The sequence below is a fragment of the Aricia agestis genome, chromosome 18 (genome assembly GCF_905147365.1).
Source record: "Aricia agestis chromosome 18, ilAriAges1.1, whole genome shotgun sequence".
NCBI lineage: Eukaryota > Metazoa > Arthropoda > Insecta > Lepidoptera > Lycaenidae > Aricia > Aricia agestis.
The window spans coordinates 8401163-8427339 of record NC_056423.1 but is presented as its reverse complement, the minus strand read 5'-3'; the positions used below and the strand labels follow the sequence as shown (position 1 = coordinate 8427339).

Sequence of the window (26177 nt, the reverse complement as noted above, 5' to 3'; positions counted from 1 at the left end):
GGGGCAAACGAGCAAACGGGTCACCTGATGGAAAGCAACTTCCGTCGCCCATGGACACTCGCAGCATCAGAAGAGCTGCAGGTGCGTTGCCGGCCTTTTAAGGGGTAATAGGGGAGGGTACGGAAGGGAATGGGGGAGGGTACGGAAGGAAATAGGGGAGGGTAGGGAAAGGAAAAGGGTAGGGGATTGGGCCTCCGGTAAACTCACTCACTCGACGAAACACAGCGGAAGCGCTGTTTCACGCCGGTTTTCTGTGAGGACGTGGTATTTCTCCGGTCGAGCCGGCCCATTCGTGCCAAAGCATGGCTCTCCCACGTCAACAAAACAGTGTATCTTTTTATTAGTAAGAGGGTGAATACATTAACCATTCAGCCTCAAGCATTGCTCTCAAACTATTTACCGAACAAACTTTTCGGAAATCCGACTTGTAGTTGTAACTATTTAGTTATTGTTTAAATGAAATACTCCGAAGTTTGGCTTCATGCCTACATATTCTGATATTGCGCTCATGACTTCGGTACAGTCGCCCACAGAACTGTCACATGTAACATTGTTTACTTATGATATATATTTGAGCATTCCGAAGGATCACAATGTTTATTTTACAGCTGTCGTGTGAAAATAAATTAATGTGAGAATTAAATATGAATTTGTGGATATATGAGTGATCTGGAAGAGTAGTTCTTGACCTAGTTTTTACGACGTTGTGTACAAATTGTATTCGTTTATGTGTAACGACATAATATTAATAATATTATATTAATTTACAATTCAATAATAAACGAATACAATTCGTCCACGAAAATAACTGAATTTGTTTAACTTTAACACATCAATCCCCAAGCGGCACCTGGCCGTCGCATAACAATTGAAAATCTATTGTGTCTGCGATTCCCGCGATCGAGGTATTAAAGATGTATTATTTTATGAGATTTAGTTAGATTATTCGTTTACCAAAATAGCTTAGTCTGCGAAAGTGTGTCTGTCTGTCTGTTACATTTTCACGCCCAAACCACTAAACCAATTTTGCTGAAATTTGGTATAGAGATACTTTGAGTCGGGAAAGTTCATAAGATACTTTTTATCCTGGGAAAATGTACGGTTCCCGCGCGATAAGAGAATTACGACGCAATGGAGTTGAGGGCACCATTTAGTATAATATAATTTTGTTTACAAGTCGGTAGTATTTTCAATACACTACTTGTAGTTTCAATTTTACGACATAATCCGTCTGTAATATTCTCAAGTAATTTACCAACTAATTTAATGATGGATTTTACAACACAATAACATTATACGAAGAGACGTAATTGTTTCACGGGGCAAATATAAAATATGAGATCCAAGCAATAAAACGAAGGCAAATATTTTATTAAAAGCAATTAAAAAGACGGGATTTAGCAAACAAGAAAAACTTTATGAATATTCACAAGTACAAAGTAACAAAAATACAGGGCCTTTCACGTTGGTTTTTATACCCAATTAGACAGTGTAAAACGTAGGTACATACTTACAAATATTTTATTAATTAAAAAGCTAAAAATTAGTAATCATATTATTTTTACACTTACGCATTCTCTTTTAAGAATCTTCCTGGTCTAACTTTTCATTTCTTTAACTTCTCATAATTTTTTTTTTAAACGGGCTTTGGCCCACCACACACTCCCACCACTGTATCTCCTGTGTCGCCAGGATCGACAGCGGTATCCAACCACGAAAACCCTTTGATATGTTTATATACGTGGGAGAGCCATGCTTTGGCACGAATGGGCAGGCTCGACTGGATAAATACCACGTTCTCACAAAAAACCGGCGTGAAACAGCGCTTGCGCTGTGTTTCACCGAGTGAGTGAGTTTACCGGAGGCCCAATCCCCTACCCTATTCCCTTTCCTACCCTCCCCTATTCCCTTCCCTTCCCTACCCTCCCCTATTACCCTATTCCCTCTTAAAAGGCCGGCAATGCACATGCAGCTCTTCTGATGCTGCGAGTGTCCATGGGCGACGGAAGTTGCTTTCCATCAGGTAACCCGTTTGCTCGTTTGCCCCCTTATTTCATAAAAAAAAAAAAAAAAATCTCAGGGAGCCCGAGGGACATGCTAAAGCTGTCTTGGGACTCGCAACGAAACTAATCAGAAGAAAATAGGAGGAGTAGGAAGAATTCCAGATTCCCTCCCCATATAAAGCGGGAGACAGCACAAAGTTGCAGTGACCGAAAGTCAAAGAACTGGAAGGGGGAAGCACCACGGGAATAAACGTTAATAATAATAGTGACTACTACGCTAGAGCTAAATTAATTTATTGTGTTAGACTGTTGCCAGCTGTAGTAATTGTGACAAAAACGCTTGAAGGCACGGAAGTTCCTAGCGCTGTCCACGAGATCACCGTAGTATGCGACACCAGATGTACAGAGTAGGTTGTTTAGCATTGTAGTTCTTTCGTCCTGCCAGAGACTGCACTCCCAGAGAACATGATGAGCTGTTTGTTCAAACATGTTGCATAACTTTATAATAATTTATTATGTGATCATATTAAAATTCCTAGCTATTGTGACGTCAAGTCAGTCCTAAAGTTATATTTTAATAAAATTAAAACGTAAAAAATTTCACCGCCATTTTAACACGAAACATGAAAATTTTATTTTCTGTTAGCACTTGTGTTTACGAGCGTACTAACCGCGTCTTGCTCGGCATACGCTTGTTTTATAGTTCTCTGTCGGAATAACTGGAACATAAAACACTGTTTTATATAATTGCATTTAGATTTCATGAATTATTATAGTACAATCTATATCTATACATGTTATAAAACAAAGTAGCTTTTTTTTCCCTCATGTCCCTTTGTTCCCTTTAATCTTTAAAACTACGCAACGGATTTTGATGATTATTTTAGTGTTAAATAGCCCATTTATCGAGGAAGGCTATAGGCTATATTTTATCAAGCTAAGACTAATAGGAGCGAAGAAATAGAGGAAAATGTAAAAAAAAACGGGGAAAATTATTTGAAAGGGCTAACTAGAACGCGCTAATCTCAGGAACTACTGGTCCAATTTGAAAAATCCTTTCAGTGTTAGATAGCCCATTTATTGAGGAAGGCTATAGGCTATATTTTATCACGGTAAGACTAATAGGAGAATGTGGAAAAAACTGGGGAAATCATTTGAAAGGGCTTATCTCGCGAACTACTGGAGCAATTTTTATGTTATTTGGCACGGATAAGAAGTAGACCACGTGAAGGATCATAATTCATAGGCTATCGATTTTAATCATTTTTTCAATGGCTATATATTATTATTTTATACCCGTGTGACGCCGGGGTGGGTCGCTAGTTATCTATAATATTTATATTATTAATACTAAAGTATCTGTTGTAATTTGCAACAAACACAAAAATATAAAAACGTAATAACGTAATATAAAAATCTCAGTTTGCCGCGAGATTCCTAAAATGACTTTAAATACTTTTTTTTATTCAAGGTTTTTAAGTTATGAAATCTATAAGTACCGTACTAAATTTTAAGTGCGATGATGCGGTTGTCTGATTGACTATATTCTGTCTGTAGCGTAATTTTATAAAAATACTAGCTGTCCCGGCAAACGTTTATTTGCCATATAAGTAAAGTATTTTACCCGTATTATTTTATTGAAGTGACTAAATAAGTATGTCACCATGGCAACGTCCATCGCTATCCCGTCGCACAAACAATGGTCGCCGTCAGTCTCGAGTTGTAATAATTTACTATTATTTATTCAACAAATGCACTTATCAATATAATGAGTACCCAGTAGCTGATTCTCAGACCCACTGAATATGCATATAAAATTTGGTTAAAATCAGTAAAGCCGTTTCGGAGGAGTACGCGGCCTAACTTTGTGAGTTGTGACTAGTGACACGAGAATTTTATAATATAAGATAATATAAGTATTAAGTAGGTGATCCATACTATCCATATTAATATTATAAATGCGAAAGTGTGTATGTCTGTCTGTCTGGTCTGTCTGTCTGTCTGTTGCCTCTTCACGCCCAAACCGCTGAACCGATTTCGCTGAAATTTGGTATGAAGATATTTTGAGTCCCAGGAAAGGATATAGAATACTTTTTATTCTGGCAAAATGAACAGTTCCCACGCGATAAACGAGTTTCTGGCGCAACGGAGTTGCGGGCATCATCTGGTAGTTTATATATAAGCAAAATATTATTTATGATACTTAATTACATAAACTTACTTATAAAAAAGGAAAGTTAATCAAAGATACTCAGTATTTTACACAAGACACTCCTATGTCAAAAAATATACTCCCCGTTCACGAATAACGCACGAATTTTAAACTCAAATACGAGCATTTAACGAGTGGTCTAGCCAGTAAATTGAGTGCCGGCAGCTCATTACCGGGCCAGTTAACTCTCCGCCTGATTTAATAAGATAGCTGCATAGACAAAGCTCGTAGCTTTGTCTATGCGTAGAGTTGAGAGCGCAATATTAGGTTACGTAGTTTATTAGAGTAAGTAATAAATCTAATAATTACAATGCTCCCAGAGTGATAATGCGCATAGAAATTTCCGTAATTTTTCGGCAACGGTCGTATTTCCCGACCATCGGAAGACGTCGCTACAAGCGCTGTTTTAAACTTAACTTTAAGAAAAACAGCGCTTTGCAGCGACGTAGAGGCGCCTGACGTTGCTTGGGCGTTACCATGGTAACGCCGCAATGGCTTCCCGGTGAGTTATAGCACTTATTGACGGATCGGCGATAGCGGACAGCCACCGGCTATATGATATTTACTTCTATTTCCTTTGAACAAGGTGCAAAATGCAAATGCATTGTTTGGGGCTCTTACGTTTCATAGATTCGGGTGTTTCCGTGATTACGAAAATTATATAGTTTGGGAGTACTGTATTATGATTTTTTTAATTATGTATATTTTATTTGTAAAGACTTTTCCAATAAGCCAGACAAAGATATTATCACATTTTTGTAGTTATACGATATGTAAATATTGTTATTAACTTATTACTAAGGGATTTTTTGTTTGCTTGCATTGAAATGGGATCACTAAACCGATTTACATAAAAAGTTTCAGAGTAGTAGTTAAGGCTCTGGATAAAAACACAGCTCCTTATAAGCAAAAAAAAAATACAACAAAAACCTAATACAACAAAACAAAAATTTCGAAAATCGGTTCACAAACGGCGGAGTAATCGTTGAACATACAAAAAAAAATCCACAGCCGTACATATAACCTCCTCGTTTTTTAAAGTCGGTTAAAAACTACAAAGCTACAGTAATAAATGATAATACTGCAATACCTACTCGTTAAATAAATCAACATCTATTATTGCAGATGTTAGCAAGGTTATAGAAAACGAGCGCTAAATCTCCCTAATGTTTCGGAGTAAAATATTACACAACCAAACATACCGTCCAAATGATGTAGTCCCGATTTGCGTCAGCGGTTTTTCATCTGTAAGCGCTATTTATCACGACTAGGAATGTATTAATTTTGTCTATACTGACCTTGCTCGCGAACTAGATATCTAACTAGATATCTTTCCATACTAATATACTAATAAGTACTAATACTTATATACTAATAAGAATATCATTGCGGAAGTGTGTCTGTCTGTCTGTTACCCTTTCACGCCCAACTCGCTGAACCGATTTTGCTGAAATTTGATATGGAGATACTATGAGACCCGGGAAAGGGCATAAGATACTTTTTATATGTAAAAATGTACAGTTCCCTAAGAAATAAACTAATTTCGGCACAACGGAGCTGCGGGCGTTTCTAATGCTAGATTTTGAAAATTATGCGTTTTATCGTGCTTGTTTTTACAGGTATGATAACAAACAGTATATGTAAATTAAACGTCCTGTCCGTCTGTCTGTCTCCAGGCTGTATCTCAAGAACCGCTACAGCTAGGCTTCTGAAATTTTCACAGATTGTGTATTTTTGCTGCCGCTATAACAACAAATAAAATTTATAATTAAGGGGGGCTCCCATACAACAAACGTGTCTTTTTCAAACTTTTTTGCTCGATATCAATAATGGCAATAGGTAGGTACTTGAAATTCTCACAAAATTAAAATATTATGAATATTTAAGGGGGGCTCCTATACAAAAACCACAATTTTTGGCCTATTTTTGCTCTACAACGGTACGGAATCATTCGTGCGCGAGTTTGACTCTCACTTGGCCGATTATTTTAATGATTTAGGACTTCCTAGCATCGTAGATTTCCAATATTAAATTGCGGAAAACAACATAACATAACAAAAAAAGGATATGGGCGGACAGCCCATAGATGGCCCTAAATTATAATAAAAAAATAATAATTGAGAATAATAATAAATAAGTAGAGAATGCATACTAATGTTACAAATGTGAAAGTTTAAATGTCTGTCTATTTGTTACAGCTCTTTTCTAAGCCGCTAAGCATATTTTCATGAAATACAGTATGGCCATTTAAATTTAAATACCGGGAAAAAGTAAAAAAAACTAATGTCTGTGCGAAGTTTCGACCAGTTTTAAAATAAACCTAGCAGACGCTGAAAATAGTGGAACCTACGAAGAAAAACTAAAAGAAAACAGCCCACTTTTGATCTTGTCTTATAAATAGTCCGACCCGAAAAACGGCTAACTGTAATGAGGTGAGTGACCCGCCGAGCCAGTTGTTTGAGTGACAGCTTGTATTATGGAGCAATGAGCTAGATTCAAGATATATAGCCACTTAGACATGTGACGTTTATTTCTAGTTTTGGCAGATATATCTAGATTCTAGGTGTTGTGTAAAACCCAAATCTATTGTTAAACAACTTTATAGTTTTGGCGGCAATATAAGTTTCGTTGCTCGTTATGTATTATCAAACCTAAATGAAATGTTTAAATACTTAATAAGGTTATTTTAAAATGATTTTATCAACCTAAAAAGCCTATAATTATTAATTATTGTTTCATTGTCGAAATGAAAATCATTATGCTAGAATTAAAAGCGAGTTATCCTTTTGACACGTTTGACGATTGTTGATTATTTTTCACTAGGAAGGTTGGTATGTTATTACAATCAAAATCCACCAATAGCACGTCCCCATTTGAACATGATCTGCCTATAGCGACTAGCCCTATTACTGATCTACTAATATCAAGTCGGGGCTCACCCATTCACCGCTACCCACCAAAGAGACCTGAAAATGTACTGAACCCAGTAGGATATTACTACAATGTTTTCACGCTAGGCAGCGCCGCACAGTAAATAAAAAGCTTTGTTCAACGTTTGCCAACGTTTATGTCAATATTCTGATATGAAATGTGTAACATGTCGGAATTTGGTCAGATTATTGTATGTGCTAGTAACGCCCTCTGCTCCGACCTTTGCCTAATGTTCCCGAGCGAATTCGAAATTTAAAAGCCAATGAATTTCATTCATGATTCGTACCACAATAGACAAAACTACCAGTAGTTCGACTGCAAAGAAACGGACAGGTTTCAATATCTGTCAAATCCGTCGGGTTTCACTAGGATTATGAACGGAATGTGCCTCGCGCTGGCTGATATAATTTATTTTTAAATATTTAAAACAAAGATTTCAAAATTGGATTCTGTCAATTTTAATCGCATGTGCCAAAACACAAACATCAATACGACCAAAGAGGAACACGTCCAGCGAATATGTCATAGTTTTAAATTCGTAGGTAGTTAACAACCCTAGCGACGTTTTTCGTCATAATACGTCAAATTAAAAAATTTCAACATCAGTTCTACGTCGGTATACTCTATCATTCTGTCTACTCTGTTCGTACTATTCATTTGACTGATATAATATGATATTAATAGTCTCAGGTGACAAATCTTGGACAGTCGCGTACAATCGACTTCCGCACGTAAGTTCATTAACACTTGGCAGCTCACCTGTACCGTGACGTCACTTGGCCGGTTGCCAGGCAACGGGCCCATTCAGTGATACAGTAATAGGATATGTATCGATAACACACACTAAAGACTGAGTTCGCAAAGATCTATAGTTTAAAGATCTTTACTTCCATACCAATGTAGTAAATCCGAAAGTGTGGCTTTTTGTCTGTCTGATACCTCTTCACGCTCAAACCCCTGAACTGTTTTTGCTGAGGTATGGAGATACTTTGAGTTGTAAGGACATAGGAAACTTTTATTCCGGAAAAATGTACTGCTCCTCCGAGAAACGAATTTTACAGTGCGTGGCAGAAAGTTACGCAAAAAACGCACGGTGGGGAGGACCACGCATCAAGGCCAAGGTGAGGATTGTACATTTTTCGCGCGGAACGTCGCGTTGGCGAAAAGTTGCAGGAGGTTATGATTCCGCACAATTCCTCGGAGCGCTCCCCGTGATACACACAACCGATAGAGGAATGATTGAGATTAAGGAAGCCACATCTCGGCGTAATTCCAAGGAGCCCAGCTTGTTTGAAACACTACTATAGTGTCAGTCAACAATACATTACTTATTCCTCCTCCGTGGTCTAGTGGTATAGAGCGCGGTTCTTAACTCGAAAGGTCGTGGGTTCGATTCCCGCGTTGGAAACGTGTTATTACCAAGTTTGATTGGGACATTGCAGGCTGGTCACCTGATTGTCTGACAAGTAAGATGATCCATGCGTCGGATGGGTAATATGTAAAAAGTCGGTCCTGCGCCTGATCTCTCGCGGGTCGTGTCGGTCTTCCGTCCTACTGGGTTATGAGAGTAAAGGAATAGAGAGTGCTCTTGTGTACTGCGCACACACTTGGGCACTACAAAATTACTCCTGCTTTCAATGAAACCGGCCACCGTCACCGAAACCGGTGTGGGAGCTATTATTATTATTATATACTTATTCCGTCAAACATACGTAGTAGATACCATAAAATATCCTAAGTTATGAGTTCTTCAGATAAAACGGTATTATCGACTGACAAGAAAATTTCCAGCTTTATCTGGGAGCTAAAATTTATCTTTTATTATCAAAGCAGCCATTCTCGGTCCAATAATGTTATTCCCATTATGGCGCGTGTGATGTTTCTTTAAAATTTCCGATGTGCGGCAAATTTTTATTAATCGTAACATCATTTTGAACTGTAAGGGTAGTGCTTCGATTTTTGCGACCGCGACGCGCGACAACTGCGACAGTAGCTTTGTCCACACTATGCCGTTTTCTGTTCGTCAAGGGCATGCGTTATAGCGCAGTCAACAGCGAACGTGAGGCATGCCCGCGACGCATGCTCTCTTACCGTATCCAAAACATTCGCTTTGTTATTAAAATGACAGTTGGCGTTGCGTTCGTTGACGCATTAAATTATTGAATGCGCCAAAACTAAAGTTGAATGAAAGAAGATGACGAAAATTGAAGACGAAAGCGCATAGTGTGGACATAGCTAATGAGGTACATGCTAAAAATTACGACAAGCATCTTTATTTTTGCGCAATAAAAACCTAACAAGAACCTAAAGTAAAATCAATAACGTTTTTAATAATTAGTAAAAAAAACTATCTTTAAATATTATCCTACCTAGACTGCACAAACTGTGCAGTCTAGGTAGGATAATATTATAAAAGTTATCCTATAATGTTTAAACTCTTCGTCTAAAGAGAAATCATAAAAAATTTCACCATTGAGTGAAAATATTTCATTCAATTTCAACTCGTACTTTAAGAGTGGGTTGCACCAACTTACTTTAACTATAACTGTAATTATAACCATAACTTTGACCATAACTGTAACTATAACCATGCCTCTGGTGCAACCCACTCTAAGAGTTATATTTTATTTCGAATTATTATAATAATATTAGATCCGTAAATTTTGCAGGCATGAAGCCTTCTCTCAGGGTAGCAGACACCATACTAATCTAAAAATAGTAGTAGTCACCGTCCATAGTGGAGTTAAAGTGTTAAATAAAGCACAAATTCATTACCATAAAATCCATCGTCTCATTTTTTACCGCAAGCAATATAAACGCACCCTTAGTTATTTTCATACCATGCTTCATAATATAAAGACGACATGAGAAAAAAAGACGAGCTGAAAAATATCACATTTTCTTCATTGTCTCGTATCGCTATTTTAAAATTTTATTTTCAAAGTTTCTTATAACTTAATTTAATTATTTAAAACATAATACCTAATTAGGTTACTAAGCTGTAATTTTAAATGTGACTGTATGTCTATTTGTTTGTCTGTACTAATTTAATTATTTGAAACATAATACCTAATTAGGTTACTAAGCTGTAATTTTAAATGTGACTGTATGTCTATTTCTTTGTCTGTACTGTTACCTCTTCACCGTTGAACCGATTTTGATCGTGTGCATGTGTGCACCTGAATAGTGCCACAAGGTCATCTGGTTGAATCTGCTACTTGATTGAAAAACTGGTGAATTCATTGAATGAAACAATTTAATTGAGTGACTAAAGCTGGCATGTCATTGACTGTAAATTGAATGTTTCATTAAATAGATTCGTTAGTCATTCAATCAAACAACTGATTCAACCAGATGACTGAGACATACATACATACATTGATAAAACATGACCCTCCGCATCCGCAATCGCTAAAAAACTACACGTGAAATTAAAATCAGTTCACTCATTAGAAGCTTCAGGCGGCAAACTTATAACACCCTTTTTACGTTGCAAAATAAAAGCTTTGTTCAGTTTAATGAACTTGCATCTAAAATCGGCTAAGCACGAATTGAACTTGCGCACAAAGGGTTCCGTAACATTAATTGAAACGAGCAAAAACTATAAGCAAAAAATTTCGTGTTTTTTCGTAATACGGCTGGGAGCTCCCTTTAAATATTTATTTTTTAGGGTTCCGTACGTAAAAGTAGTATAGTAAAATCGGGACCCTATTACTAAGACTAATACTAAGACTTCGATGTCTGTCCGTCTGTCTATCCGACTATCTGTCCGTCTGTCTGTCCGACTGTCTGTCCGACTGTCTGTCCGTCTGTCTGTCCGTCTGTCTGTCCGTCTGTCTGTCCGTCTGTCTGTCCGTCTGTCTGTCCGTCTGTCTGTCTCCAGGTTGAACCGCTATAGCTAGACTTCTGAAATTTTCACAGATTGTGCAATTTTTTTGCTATTTTTGCTCTATATCAATAATGGCAATAACAGGTAGGCACTTGAAATGTTTACAAAATACTCAATTATATTAAAATTTATTGTTTAATAAAATATGATAATTAAATAAATATAAACTATAAAATTAAGGGTGGCTACCATACAAAAAAAACATTTTTTTTCTATTTTTGCTCTATAATCGTACGGAATCCTACGTGCGCAAGTCCAACTCGTACTTGGCCGATTAGTAGTTTTTAGTATTTAATGTTATAGCGGCAACAAAATACATCAGTTATGATCAACAGTGTAGCTATCGCGGCTACTACAAACAACGATGTCTTAGTAATAGAGTCCCGCTTTTACGCTTTGAGTACGGAACCCTAATATGATATAATGGGCGCAAACAACGAAAGGCTTTTTAAAAATACATCCTTTGACAAATGTGATGTAACATCAGTCTTTGAAAATTGACTCTCTACAACACGATTCGTTTACCTTTGTGATTCGCATCAAACATTTTATATGCATATTATATGCATATGTATATATACAGTACTAATACATTGACATACGAGTAGGGTTGCCAGGCGCCGGATAAAGCCTGACGCAGTCAGGCATTTTGTTGGCGTATCCGCCCATAATTTTAGGGAGTCGGCCTTTTGTAGCGCTTTCACATCTATACTTCTTTTAAAGAGGTATAAAAATTGTCCTAATTATACGATTTTTATCTTTTTGTGCGCGATGCCGATTGACATACACAGAACATTAATATAACTTAATTTTTCGTGCACTTTTTCTAAATATAGTGGAAGAAGTTCACGAAAAATTGTGTTTTATTAGTGATCAAAATGAATTTCCACCAACACCTAAGTACAATCAATTACATACATACACACTACACAGAGTTGAGATGCTAAGTCAATAGCCTTTTGATTCAAACGTCCGGCTAACTGTTTTGTCCGGCTTTTCTGTTTGGCGACCTGGCAACCCTACATACGAGAGTGTATCATTACTGCATATTGGCAGTTACATTTTGTGTGACAAACACTTAGTTTATATTTTTTGTTACATTGATCAAAGCAGTAACTTCAGATGGTTAGTATAAAAAGACAGATATTACAGTACAAAATAAATAAATGAATACTCTCGTAATAATAATTTATTTGTATCGAATACACTCCGAAACTGGAACGATTTTGATGAAACACAAAAATATAGAGCAGACCACGGAGAAGAACGAAGTAACTTTTTGTATTTTTTTTAATGACGTTTTGAATTACTGTATAATTTGTATGTTTTATTGTAAGTAGTTTTCTATCGATACCAATCACATTCAAAGAAAGTATTTAATAGGCTTGATGACTATTTTTTTTTCTTATTGGTAATTGAAAGACACTTAAAAAATAGAAACATCGTTGAAAGAATGAATCTGATAGCTTAAAAATTCACCAAGATATGACAATTCAAATATCTCATAAAAAAGACCTGCCCGAAACGCTCCATACAAAGTGCTACGAAAGTATGACGTCAGTCTTTCGTAGTTTGTACGCATCGGGAGACAACTTTGTTCGACAGGTATATTAAATATTGCGTTTATGAAAGTGGTTTCATAACAAAAGTTGCTTTTAATTGCATAAGTTATCGAATTGTATACAAATATTAAGAAATTTAATTGAAAAAAAAATCGACTTGAATATCCAACTTTGAAGGCGCATAACAAAAAAAATACAAATGCTATCAAGCTGAAATTTTGGGAACACATATTTTTTACCGTGATTTCTTTATTTTATTAACAAAATTCGCTAATCTTTGACCTTGTCATCATCCCTATTATAACCTTTTAGTTAGTAATTAAAGTTTAGTAGTTTACAACTGTAAAATGTTCACGCCAAAATGCACGAATAAAAATAGCGGTGCAGTAAGTGCACATAAACGATTTTACGTCGGAATTTTAGTGTTTTGATCCAAATGTTCCCAAAGTTGGTGCCAAAGTAATATCGATAACGCTAATTAATTTCTATATTTGTTCGGTAACTTCATCGCCGTACGAGCCAGAATCAACAGCTTTTAGTGATATGAATTCTTGTGTCAACATTTCATTTCTTAAATTTTGTAAAAGAATGACTTATATCTTAAACCATAATCTTGGCTTTTTTTTAAATGAAATAAGGGGGCAAACGAGCAAACGGGTCACCTGATGGAAAGCAACTTCCGTCGCCCATGGACACTCGCAGCATCAGAAGAGCTGCAGGTGCGTTGCCGGCCTTTTAAGAAGGAATAGGGTAATAGGGGGAGCGCAAGCGCTGCGTTTCACACCGGTTTTCTGTGAGAACGTGGTATTTCTCCGGTCGAGCCGGCCCATTCGTGCCGAAGCATGGCTCTCCCACGTGGCTTAATTTATTATTATAATTCGTGTTAGTATACTTTGGACCATAATTCTGCAATAGTTAAAATTGTTCATAATAGTCTTTCCTCTTAAAATTTCGCTGAATCGGCCCTCTAGTTTCAGAGTCATACATCGCAATAAAAAAATCAAAATTAATATTCTATTAGATAAGAAGACCTTTACTTGTGGCTTGCGAATGTTTGAAATGAATGAAAAAAGTCATAAATATATTAAAATAAAAATTGTTTCTTGATATTTAATATAGTCTAAGTGCGGCGGTATTTTGCCATGTTGTTGCCCTTACTGGCGTTAAAATCTTCTTTAAGACATGAATATGTTATTCATAGCCCTTATTCGGAAGTTTCTTGGACATTTAGCTCGTTAAAGACTTAGGTGTAGTAGTAATTCCTACAATAGAACTCTAAACCCCCAATAAAGTATACAAACAAGGAACACCTGAGAATTTGAAATATAAAAATAACTGAGAAACGATAAAATAGAATATATTTCTCGAATATTCGATAGCGTTTATCTTCATGATACCTTAATCTGTAAGGAAATATTCACATAGAATAGCTATGTGCTACGGCATACTTCGACTTGTCGGTATAAAAAGTATTTGCGCGAATTGAGCTCGCGCGTTTTCTCAAACGCTAAGCGGAAAACGCGCACGTCTAAACGCGCCGAAATAAGACTAATTGACACAAAATAAAAGACCCAAGGGTCAGTTTAGATTGCAACGTGGCTAGGCGATGCGATGTATCTTTTAACCTATCAAGCCCCAAGCGGCAGCCGGCTGTCGCATAACAATTTAAAATCTATTGTATCTGCGATACACATGATGGACGGATTAAACAAGAAGATACGCAGAGAATTAACAGACTTATCGCTCCTAATATTGAGCTATTTCCAGTGTTAAAATGCATCGTATCGTTTCTTTATGTTGCAATGTAAACTCACCCTAATGGTTAATGATGATTGCTATTAATGTTATTTGCCTGTATTGTGTACAATGCAAGCTGATCACCTGATTGTCTGACAAGTAAGATGATCCATGCGTCGGATGGGCATGTAAAAAGTCGGTCCTGCGCTTGATCTCTCGCCAGTCGTGTCGGTCGTCCGTCCCACTGGGTTATAAGAGTAAAGGAATAGAGAGTGCTCTTGTGTACTGCGCGCACACTTGGACACTATAAATTACTCCTGCGTAGCTGGCCTGGTTTCCATGAAACCGGCCACCGTCACCGAAACCGGTGTGGGAGCTATTATTATTATTTGCCTGTGGTTTTTCTTTAGTATATTATTTACCAGTTAATTAATAATGTTACGGTACATGGTATACGGACACGTGGTGCGCAAGTACATACTCGAACCTTCTAAAAAGGTCCAATGTTTGTTTACGTGTTTACCCTTTATTTGTTAGCGTGTTTGAATTTAGACCTTATGACTGAGTCCATAAGGTCTAAATTAAATTCAACTTACTGCACTTATCGCAAGGACGGCAGTTTTATTGTGGTACATGCCCGAGCCGCCTAGAAATTTCCCACGGTTGTTTACTTGTTTACGTGAATCGGGAAATTTCTGGAATTCGTCTCGCCATATAAAAAGAGCCGCAGGCAGGCACGGCAAGTCAGTTCCTTTCGAGCTATCATCGAGGCGATTTCGGAGTGATCAATAGTGAGTGAACCAGTGAAACCTGCGACTTGGCTACGACCTAAGACAGTGATAGTGCTTAGTGATTGGACCCAGTGATTTGTGTTTGGACTTAGTGCTAAGTGTTGTGACCTAGTGTTTAGTGCAGTGTTAATAAAGTCTTCAAGAGAGTCACCAGGTCTTTCTCTCCAAATCCTCGAACCCTAGCACGTAACAACTGGTGTCAGAAGTGCGATTTGGAGATGCCATTGACTCCGAGAGAGGACTTCAAGGGGAGTGTCAGGACAAGGGCGCAGCGAGCTGCTGCCATTGACTCCGAGAGAGGAGTTGCGGAGGCCACACCCACTGGGGACCAAGCTCCGCCCACTGAGGGACAGGCCCCACCTACTGGCCCCGCCCACATGGCTCCGCCCACTGGCCACGCCCACCAGGCTCCGCCCACCTTGGCTGAAGCCACGCCCCCTGGCCCCGCCCACCGGGACACGCCCACTGGCCACGCTCCTCAGGCTCCGCCCACTTTGTGTGAAGCCACGCCCACTGGCTCCGCCCACCGGGACACGCCTACTGGCCACGCACCTCAGGCTCCGCCCACTTTGGGCGTGGCCCCGCCTACTGGCCCCGCCCACCAGGCCACGCCCACTCAGGCCACGCCCACTCAAGCCCTACCTACTGGCTCCAGCCACCATGCGTCGCCTGTAGCTTCTACAGCCCCTCAAATGGCTCTTCATTTAGAAAGTTTAATTGAATTAATGGAGCTGCAAAGAGCTGAAATGAAGGCAATGATGGAGGCCCAAGACCGCAAGCTCGGCGCTTTACAAGATTCTCAAAGAGCTGAAATTCACGCTTTGCAAGAGTCACAAGACCGCAAGCTCGGCGCTTTGCAAGAGTCACAAGAGCAACAAAAGGACCTCCAAGAGAAAGCGCTTTTAGCTATAAAGGATGTCAGTGACACGGTGACTAAGCTTCGTAAAGATGTCGACGTAATCGACGAACGAGTTACCGGGTTAGGGGTTGATGTGGAAAATGTGAAAACTGGCCTCACTGAACTACAAAAAAAAGTAGTGCGCCTGGAAACCACAGGAGTCGCGACGTGTAATGGAACTTCCGGAGTGGCACACGGGCCACGAGTAAAAGTACCGCCATACGACGGCACTACTTCTTGGAACGCTTACCGTCAGCAATTCCAGACTGTTGCTTCTGCCAACGGATGGTCTGACGAACAATGCCTGACCGCTCTCACTGTCGCACTCAGAGGGCAAGCCTTGTCGGTCCTGGAAGCACATACAGGAAATGGGTTCAAAGACCTGATGGAGGCCCTTGAATCCAGATACGGGGAGCGACACCTGGAGCACGTGTTTCGTGCCCAACTGCGTGACAGAGTCCAACGCTCAGGAGAAGGATTACAACAATGGGCGTTGGAAATTGAAAAACTCGTCAAGAAGGCACACCCAGGAGCTGACGCCAAGATGGTCGACTCCAATATTGTGCAAGCATTTGTCGACGGAATCAGGGATCTGGAGGTCAGAGCTGCAGTGAGGCTTCGTCACCACACCTCGCTTAAGGAAGCATTGGCGCATGCTTTGGAAGTCGAGGCTGTTCGCCGTGACATACGACAGACCCATAAGATCCACGAGGTCTCTGAGGAAGTCAAGGAGGTCAAGGCTCCCACGAAGAAAAGTTTTGGAGCCATGTGCTACAAGTGCGGCGAGAGGGGCCATCTCCAGCTCAACTGCCCGCAGAAGGAGACCCAGATGGCAAGAATGAAAAGGCTCGAGGAACAAATGGAGGAGCTGAAGAAGCAAGCAAGGGCTTCGTCCCCTGCCCGGGAGCAGGGAAACGAATAAAAGCCAGGACTAAGGGGCGAGTGCTGGCTGACACGGAGGAAGCCCCAATAACGGTTGTCTCCCAAGCAAGCAGCGGGAATAGTCTGGTGATTCAGGGGACTATTAACGGTACGGATTGCAAAATGACTCTAGACACAGGAGCCTCTAGAACAATAGTGAACCCAAATTTGATAAAAGCCGCAAGGAGGCACAAGAGGAGAATTAACTGTCGGCTTCTTACCGCCTCCGGTCAGCCAATACCCGTCCTGGGAGAAATGTCAGTTACGATTAATGTAGGGGGAACCTCATACCCTCATGACGTTATCGTGGCTGAGATTATGGATGATTGCATCTTGGGTTTGGATTTCATGAAGAAGCATAACTGCAGAATTAATGTCGCTGACGGAGTTTTCAAGTGTGGTGAAGAAGAAATTTTCATCCTTGGAGGCGCCTGCGGGAAAGTTGAATGTGTAAAGAAAGTCATAATACCTGGACGTGCGGAAGCTCGGGTGCTGGTGAAACTACCGCCAGCTGGAAAGAAGAAGTTGAATAGATGCGTGTTGATCGAAGACACACCTACCAAGACATCAGCGCAAAAACTGATGACGGCGAGAACCCTTGTTAGTGGAAGCAGTAACGCTGTGGTCAGGGTTCTGAATCTTGCTGATCGCGAGATCTGCTTGAACAAAGGTGACGTCATTGGAAAGTGCGAGGAAGTTGTCTGGATGAGAAAGTGTAGTTCGATCACAGGCTCAGACTCAGCAAACACCAGCAACTATGGAATAGTGACTGAGCTACTCGATGACTGCAAGAGTAATCTGACTTATTCGCAGGGCATGAAAGCTAAGAAGTTTTTACAACGCCACGCGAATATCTTCTCCAGTCAGGAAGGCGACCTTGGAAGAACGTCGATGGTTCAGCACAGGATAGATACCGGAAGCGAGAACCCAATTCGTCAACGAGCAAGACGGATACCCATTGCAAAGGAAAAAGAAGTTGAAGGCCTTTTGGAGGACATGAGAAGGCATAAGATCATTGAACCGTCTGCAAGTCCGTGGTGCTCACCGGTTGTATTAGTGAAGAAGAAAGATGGCAGTACAAGATTTTGTGTGGACTACAGACGTCTCAATGATGTCACCAAGAAGGACAGTTATCCATTACCTCGAATTGACGACACTCTGGATACCTTGAGTGGCATGAAATGGTTCTCGACCCTGGACCTGAAATCTGGATACTGGCAGGTGGAAATTCATCCAAAAGACAAAGAGAAGACAGCTTTCTCCACCGGTAAAGGTTTATGGCAGTTTAACGTCATGCCCTTTGGATTGTGCAACGCACCTGCCACATTTGAGCGACTCATGGAGTGTGTACTGGCAGGCTTAGTTGGAGAGGCTTGCTTAGTCTACTTGGACGACGTCATCATTGTTGGCCGCGACTTCGAAGACCATTTGCGAAACTTAGAACGAGTTTTCGCCAAAATAGAGGGAGCCAAATTAAAGTTGAATCCGAAAAAGTGTCGTTTATTCAGGAGTAAGGTGAACTATCTCGGCCATGTTATCTCCAGTGATGGAATTCAGACGGACCCGGAGAAACTAGAAGCAGTCCAAAATTGGCCAACCCCTAAGAACAAAACCGAAGTGCGGGCATTTCTCGGCCTATGCTCCTACTACAGGCGTTTCGTTAAGGGATTCTCAGAGATAGCCAAGCCATTACATCGGCTGACAGAAGATAAACGACAGTTTATTTGGGACGAGACTTCCGAAGATTCTTTTCAGAAACTAAAGAAACATCTGTGTGAAACACCAATCCTGGGGTATCCACAACCTGAAGGTCAGTTTATAGTCGACACGGACGCAAGCAACACGGCCATTGGGGGGGTGTTATCTCAAAAACAGGGTGAAAGAGAAGTTGTAATTGCATATTTCAGCAAATCTTTATCTAAGCCAGAGAGAAACTACTGTGTGACAAGAAGAGAACTCTTGGCTGTCGTAAAGACGCTACAACATTTCAGCAAGTATCTCATCGGCAGACAGTTTCTACTGCGAACTGATCACGCAGCCTTGAAGTGGCTACTACAATTCAAGAACCCAGAAGGCCAAGTAGCTCGATGGATAGAACAACTCCAGGAGTATGACTTCAAGACGGAACACCGCAGCGGAAAGTCGCATGGGAATGCCGACGCACTCTCACGAAGGCCGTGTTCAGAAGACTGCAAACATTGTGTTAAGCAGGAATCTAATGAAGTAACATTGAAGTTAACGAAAACAAGTCCTTTGGGTCCATGGGAGAATGATGGTATGAGAGAGGCTCAAGAAAGAGATGACGACCTTCGACACATCATCACATGGAAGAAACGGGATGACGTAAAGCCAATCTGGAGTGAGGTTGCACCCACTGGCGCTGTCACTAAGGCGTACTGGGCGCAATGGGACAGTCTGATTCTTCAAAACGGAATACTTTACCGGAAATGGGAGAAGACCAACGGCAGAGAGTTCCATCTTCAGATAGTTGTCCCAAGAACGAGAGTACCGGATGTTCTCCGTGAAATGCATGATGGCGTATCAGGAGGTCATCTAGGAGTAAAGAGGACGTTAACGAAAGTGCGAGAACGATTCTACTGGTTGCATTGTCGAGACGATGTACAGGATTGGTGCCGCAAATGCACTACTTGCGCTGCAGTGAAGGGACCACAGACAAGGAGCCGTGGGAGCCTGCGCTTGTATAACGTTGGCGCACCGTGGGAACGAATAGCAGTTGACGTAGCTGGGCCATTTCCTGTAACGGAATCAGGAAACAAGTATTTCATGGTTGTCATGGATTACTTCACCAAATGGCCCGAAGTGTTCGCCATACCAAACCAGGAAGCTACAACAGTTGCTTCTAAGCTAGTCGAAGAAGTAATATCTCGCTTTGGTGTGCCTCTAGAAATCCATTCCGATCAGGGCAGGAATTTCGAATCGCAGGTCTTCCAGGAAGTGTGCAGAATTTTGGCAATGCATAAAACGAGGACCACCGCGTACCATCCACAGTCTGATGGAATGGTTGAGAGATTTAACCAAACCCTTGAGAGGCATTTGGCGAAATTGGTAGATGACAAACAAAAGGACTGGGACAAGTATATACCGCTCTTCCTTCTGTCGTACCGTACCGCCGAGCATGAGAGCATAAAAGCTACCCCGGCGTATGTCAATTACGGTAGAGAACTACGAGTACCAGTAGACCTTTTGACAGGAGGATCACCGGAAGAACCAAAGACCGTACCAGATTATGTCTGCGATTTAAGGGAAAAGATGCGTTATATACACGCCATGGTTCGGGAAAATGGGTTACAGTCAAGTGAGAACATGAAGATCAGATACGACCGGAAATCGAATACAAGCGGCTTCGAAGAAGGGTCACTGGTGTGGCTGCATAACCCAACTCGCCGAAAAGGCAAATCTCCAAAGTTGCAGACCAAGTGGGACGGCCCATACAAAGTGGTTACCCGATTGAATGACGTGACTTACAGGATTCAAAAGCAACCAAGAGGGACATTCAAAGTGGTACACATAGACCGTCTGGCGCGTTACCATGGCAGTAACAATGATGCTCGGGACGAGCATCTCTAAGAGGGGAGTAGTGTTACGGTACATGGTATACGGACACGTGGTGCGCAAGTACATACTCGAACCTTCTAAAAAGGTCCAATGTTTGTTTACGTGTTTACCCTTTATTTGTTAGCGTGTTTGAATTTAGACCTTATGACTGAGTCCATAAGGTCTAAATTAAATTCAACTTACTGCACTTATCGCAAGGACGGCAGTTTTATTGTGGTACATGCCCGAGCCGCCTAGAAATTTCCCACGGTTGTTTACTTGTTTACGTGAATCGGGAAATTTCTGGAATTCGTCTCGCCATATAAAAAGAGCCGCAGGCAGGCACGGCAAGTCAGTTCCTTTCGAGCTATCATCGAGGCGATTTCGGAGTGATCAATAGTGAGTGAACCAGTGAAACCTGCGACTTGGCTACGACCTAAGACAGTGATAGTGCTTAGTGATTGGACCCAGTGATTTGTGTTTGGACTTAGTGCTAAGTGTTGTGACCTAGTGTTTAGTGCAGTGTTAATAAAGTCTTCAAGAGAGTCACCAGGTCTTTCTCTCCAAATCCTCGAACCCTAGCACGTAACAATAATAACAATGCCCAGAAAAGCCTATCGAATAAGTAAATTGAACGAAAACAATATCAATTATCGTGTTGTTATTTTGTCCTACATAATATTATTATTATTAAAGCGTTCGGGTAAACTTCTAAAAGACCCAAAGAGCCGTATTAACAAAATAGTGCTGTCTGTCTATCTATCTTTTCAGGCTTAAGCCTTTAGCTAGCTGTTAAGAGCTGAACCTATCGTAACCGACTTCAAAGAAAGGAGGTTATCAATTCGACCTGTATGTATGTAATATTTCCAGAACTGCCCAGTTTTCATATATGTGAGTCTATATCAGCGTCTGAACAAATGTGCCAAATTTCAATAGTGTATGTATGTATGTTTTTATGTTCGTGTCCGCGTGTTATACCTCCGGAAGTTCGTGTGTTATATCTCCTGAACTACTAGTCCGATTTAAGTAATTCTTTTTTTGTTGTACTACGTATTGTTTAACTTAGAGAATACTGCAAGTTTCATCAAAATCGGTTCCGTAGTTTTTGAGATAGGGAATTTTAATTCTTAATCACGCACAATTTTGAAGTCGGTTTTATCTTTTTAAAATGCTATTATTATTGAATACAAAATGGAGATATCCTGAAACCCGATAAAGGATACAGGATAGTTTTCACCAAAGAAAATGTTTAGTTCCCACGAGATACATTATGAACTTTCAGTGGAATAAAGTTGAAGGATAGAGATATATAATTTTAATATATTATATCAATATTTAGAAATATAGAGAAATACCACGGGCTCACAGAAAACCGGTGTGAAACAGCGCTTGCGCTTCCGAGTGAGTGACTTTACCGGAGGCAATCCCCTACCCTTTGTGCTTCCCTACCCTCCCCTATTCCCTTTCCTACCCTCCCCTATTACCCTATGCCCTTAAGGGCATTAACTCGTTAATCCGTTAATCGTTAATTAACGAAGTTAACATTTTGATTAACGGATTAACTTTTAAGTTAAATTTAGAAAATGTTAACGGACACGTTAACTTCCGTTAATTTGTAGAAGTCCGTTAATCGTTAATCCAATGCCTACTATTTACCGCACAGCACCGCGGCATGGCACGAAAAACAGTTTCAATCGCACAGTCTGTCAAGAAAGAGTAGACGCAGTACAAAATTTTCTAAACGTAATCACGTTGAAAAGTTGTTTTTTCTCTTTGTTTTTCCATAGAGAACGCTTATACACTTTAAATATACCTTGCACATTTTATCTCAATTTAATAATACATATTATATTATCTTTTTTTTCCACGGGTAAAGACATTTTAACACCAAAACGAGCCTCGCTTTACAGACGAGAACTTCAACTTCATAAAGGGGAATATGCACTTTATGCCCGAAAATTAAATAACACATTAGAATTATATGAATATTTTATTTGTTTCTAACCTGTTAACTTCCAGAACCTAAACCAACAGGTTTTTGAATAAGTTCACTAACGCAACGATATAAAAATGCAATTTTGCATAAATTAACGGATTAACGTTAACTTGCGTTAATTCTTTCGAAATGTAACACTTTAACGTTTAACGAAGCTAACTTTATTTTTAGCGGATTAACGATTAACGAAGTTAACTATTTGATTAACGGTGCCCAGCTATGCCTATTCCCTCTTAAAAGGCCGGCAACGTACCTATAGCTCTTTTGATGCTGTGAGTGTCCACGGGCGAAGGAAGTTGCTTTCCATCAGGTAACCCGTATGCTCGTTTGCCCCCTTATTTCATTAAAAAAAATAGAAGAACACTTAAAATATTCGATACATTGTTATCAATACACACATAGCGACTAGGTTTAGCACAAGATTCGCCTACATAAACAGTATCCCACGAAAATTAAGTACTTTTGGTGATATATAAAAGAATATAGTCTATTTTTTACTCCACAGCCATAAAATCATTCCTTTTATATTATGTTTTTCCAGCGTACCTGTATTATTTTTATACCCCCAAACCACTCGTCGCATTCGAGCTTGAGATGTATCTTTAGATTTATCGTGAGAATGACAGTGGAACATCAAAGCAGTTTTTATAATGGTTAGGTAATTTGCAACTTTTGGCGCCACAATATTTGGCAGCCCGTCCAGTCTACGACACGGCCCAATTATCTACGCATTACAAAATGCAGCCAAATGTAACTAGGGGTCCAATTCTCACAAATCGAGTCTGGAATCGAAGAAGGCTCTTATGTGCTTTTATGATTGTAAGCTCAGAATAATATAATGTTTAACAATCGAACGAAGATTACAGTACAAAAATTATGATGACCGTTTTCACCAATTGTTAGGAGTCGTTTGGTGAAAACGTGAAAACGAAGCCCAAGGAACTACGAAAATTAGGTACGTATTGATTCTACAAAAGTTTATGTGTCATTTAAGGCATCACCTTAAGATGACATACTACATACATAATATAAAGGTTGATATAAATGTATTAGTTCTACTGAGTTCTAAAGACTTTAGCATTTTCAGACTTATCAGTCAAAGTTACGGTGCGTCTGGTGAAAACGTTCACCAATGCTAACGCGTTTACACCAATTGGTTGAAAATTGCTCCTCACTCTATCAGTCGAAATAAACCCTATCTTCAGTCTATGCCAAGACACTAACGTCACACAGCATTTGAAATATCAATACGAATTCCACACAAACTTAAAATAAAACTGGATTCGTACACCCGACAGTCGGTTGCAAAACTCCGCCCACGGGGGCCATATATTCCGCTGGACTGACATCACTAATATTTAAAACATCAGTTTACTACATTAACGTTTAAATCTAGAAGTAACTACTGGGATTCTCAATCTTTTTCACGGAGCTCATTTAACAAATGTTACATATTTTTCTTACCCCTCCTGGCTCCTGATAATCTTAAGTTATAAAACATGACGAATCTATAAGGGTTCGGTTTTTTGCCATTTGGCTACGGAACCCTAATAAAAAACCAAATATGCACATATTTAAATTTTTTATATTTTGTTTTCATACCTACTTTTGTTCCTCTTGTAACCTTCGATTTACAGAACTCGATCAGTTCAACGATCGAAGGACTAAGTTTGAATCAACTTATTATTATAGGTTTACCAGAATCTGATGGCAAAAAGTGAGAAAATAAATTGACTCTAGCAATACCGGGGTAACAGGAATAAAACATTTTGATCCTTTTTTTTACTTTAGTGGCTTATTCTGTGTGTATAACATGCAAATATAAAAATTTATCCAATTATCAAGAAAATTTCAAAAATTTCCATCTTCCATCAAAATTTGCCATCAGATTCTGGTAGACCTATACAAGTTTTAAGTAACTGATTTATAAATTGTGCATGATAAATGGTGTTTGTCTGTCTGTCTGTCTGTTTGTAACACATCACGTTTCCGTCGCTGTACTGATTTGGACGGGTACAAAACTTTTATTGAGATTTAAACATTTACTGGGAAAGCAATATAGTTTTATGAATGGCTATTTTTCACAAACGGGTAGAGTTAAATGGAACAAACTCACAAGTGAAACAATTTAACAATATATCGTCAGACAGTTAACTATATGCCCGGGGCATAAAGTTAAAACTTATCGGGAACTTCGCGTTCGACTCCACACTAAACTACCAACTTTACACAAAACAGCTTTAGCAAATATAAAATTTATAAAACACTTTTAAATCATACACAAATATACTTGGAACTAAAATAGATTGTATTTTTGGCGTCTGTTTTTCGGCGGATAGAATTTTGTTAGTGCAGTTTTCACTTAATTTGTATTAACTCTGTAAAACATTTATCAATTTATTTAATATTTATTAATAAATGTAGGGATTATCATGTACTTACAGTTCTAAAGTATTATGCCTCCTAACTTTCGTCGAAAAAAAAACAAAAACAACACACAAACTTCACTAAGATTTTGGCGCGAACTGTTTAGTGTTCCTTATCTATGGTGTATGTAATGACAGGTGAGTACCAACCTGGGCAGTCAGGGGGAGTCCACCGAGCGAAGCACACGCGTCCACCGCCACAACACTTCTGCCCGCCAAAAACCCCGCGTTCTATTTTTAAATTGATTGTTTAGCGAAATGGACGGCGACAAGTAAACTCCGCGGGGCGCGAGTTAGCAATGGCGGCGGTATCAGGAATAAATCTTTGGAGTTATTTGAAGATTTCTATTTACATTTTTTAATCCAATGTCACGTATGTTCCTTAATCTATAATGATCACTATACCGCGACTGGTCTGGTTGCAAACAGTTTTAACAGCCTATAAAAAAGATTCTCCATTCGACCTTTATACGTTTTTTTTCTTTAAATTAACATAATTTCTTCTATTATTATCCTTCCTATGATTAGCATGATATTTTTATACGTGGGAGAGGGCCGGCTCGACCGGAGAAATACCACGTTCTCACAGAAAACCGGCGTGAAACAGTGCTTGCGCTGTGTTCCTCCGAGTAAGTGAGTTTACAAGAGGCCCAATCCTCTACCCTATTCCCTTCCCTACTCTCCCCTATTCCCTTCCTCACCCTCCCCTATTACCCTATTCCCTCTTAAAAGCTCATCTGATGCTGCGACTGTCCATGGGCAACGGAAGTTGCTTTCCATCAGGTAACCCGTTTGCTCGTTTGCCCCCTTATTTCATAAAAAAAATTCTTCAAGTTAGAGCAAAAAATATAATTTTTGTTTCTAAAAATAACTTGTTTCTAAGGCTAAAAACATAATATTATATTCTGTAATCTGGAGGTCCTGTGAAAATTCATAGCGCTGAAAATAGAAGTCTGCGCTTACGCAATGGATCTGAAATTTAATGGATTTCCGTATGATTTATCGTACGGAAGCGTATATATGACACATTACAGCCTTAAATCAAGTCCACAACCTCCACAACTAGTCTAACAAGCGAACTGAGATAGATTTCTTAATGTTTCTAAATTTAATTTAATTAAAAATATCACAGCTCCTAATTCATTTTCTGTCAAACACTTCCTTAAATTAAAGTTGAGTAAGAAGTTTATTAGTGCGGCCGCAAGTCAACTTCCTTTGCCAAAATGTCCTTTGTGACAATTGAATTTTCCTGTAAG

The 26177-nt window shown here is 39.5% G+C and overlaps 1 protein-coding gene across 2 annotated transcripts in view; it reads right to left on the bottom strand.

Moving 5' to 3' along the window:
• The window catches only part of LOC121735954 (mediator of RNA polymerase II transcription subunit 15-like), a 41210-nt gene extending 16002 nt beyond the window's left edge, over nucleotides 1-25208 (bottom strand). The window contains exon 1 of one of the 2 annotated variants that reach the window (XM_042126960.1): nucleotides 25071-25208. The gene's annotated coding sequence lies outside the window, so the exon portion shown is untranslated. The remainder of the gene's footprint in view (nucleotides 1-25070) is intronic. The other variant, XM_042126959.1, reaches the window with a different exon arrangement.
• Between the last annotated feature and the right edge of the window lie 969 nt (nucleotides 25209-26177).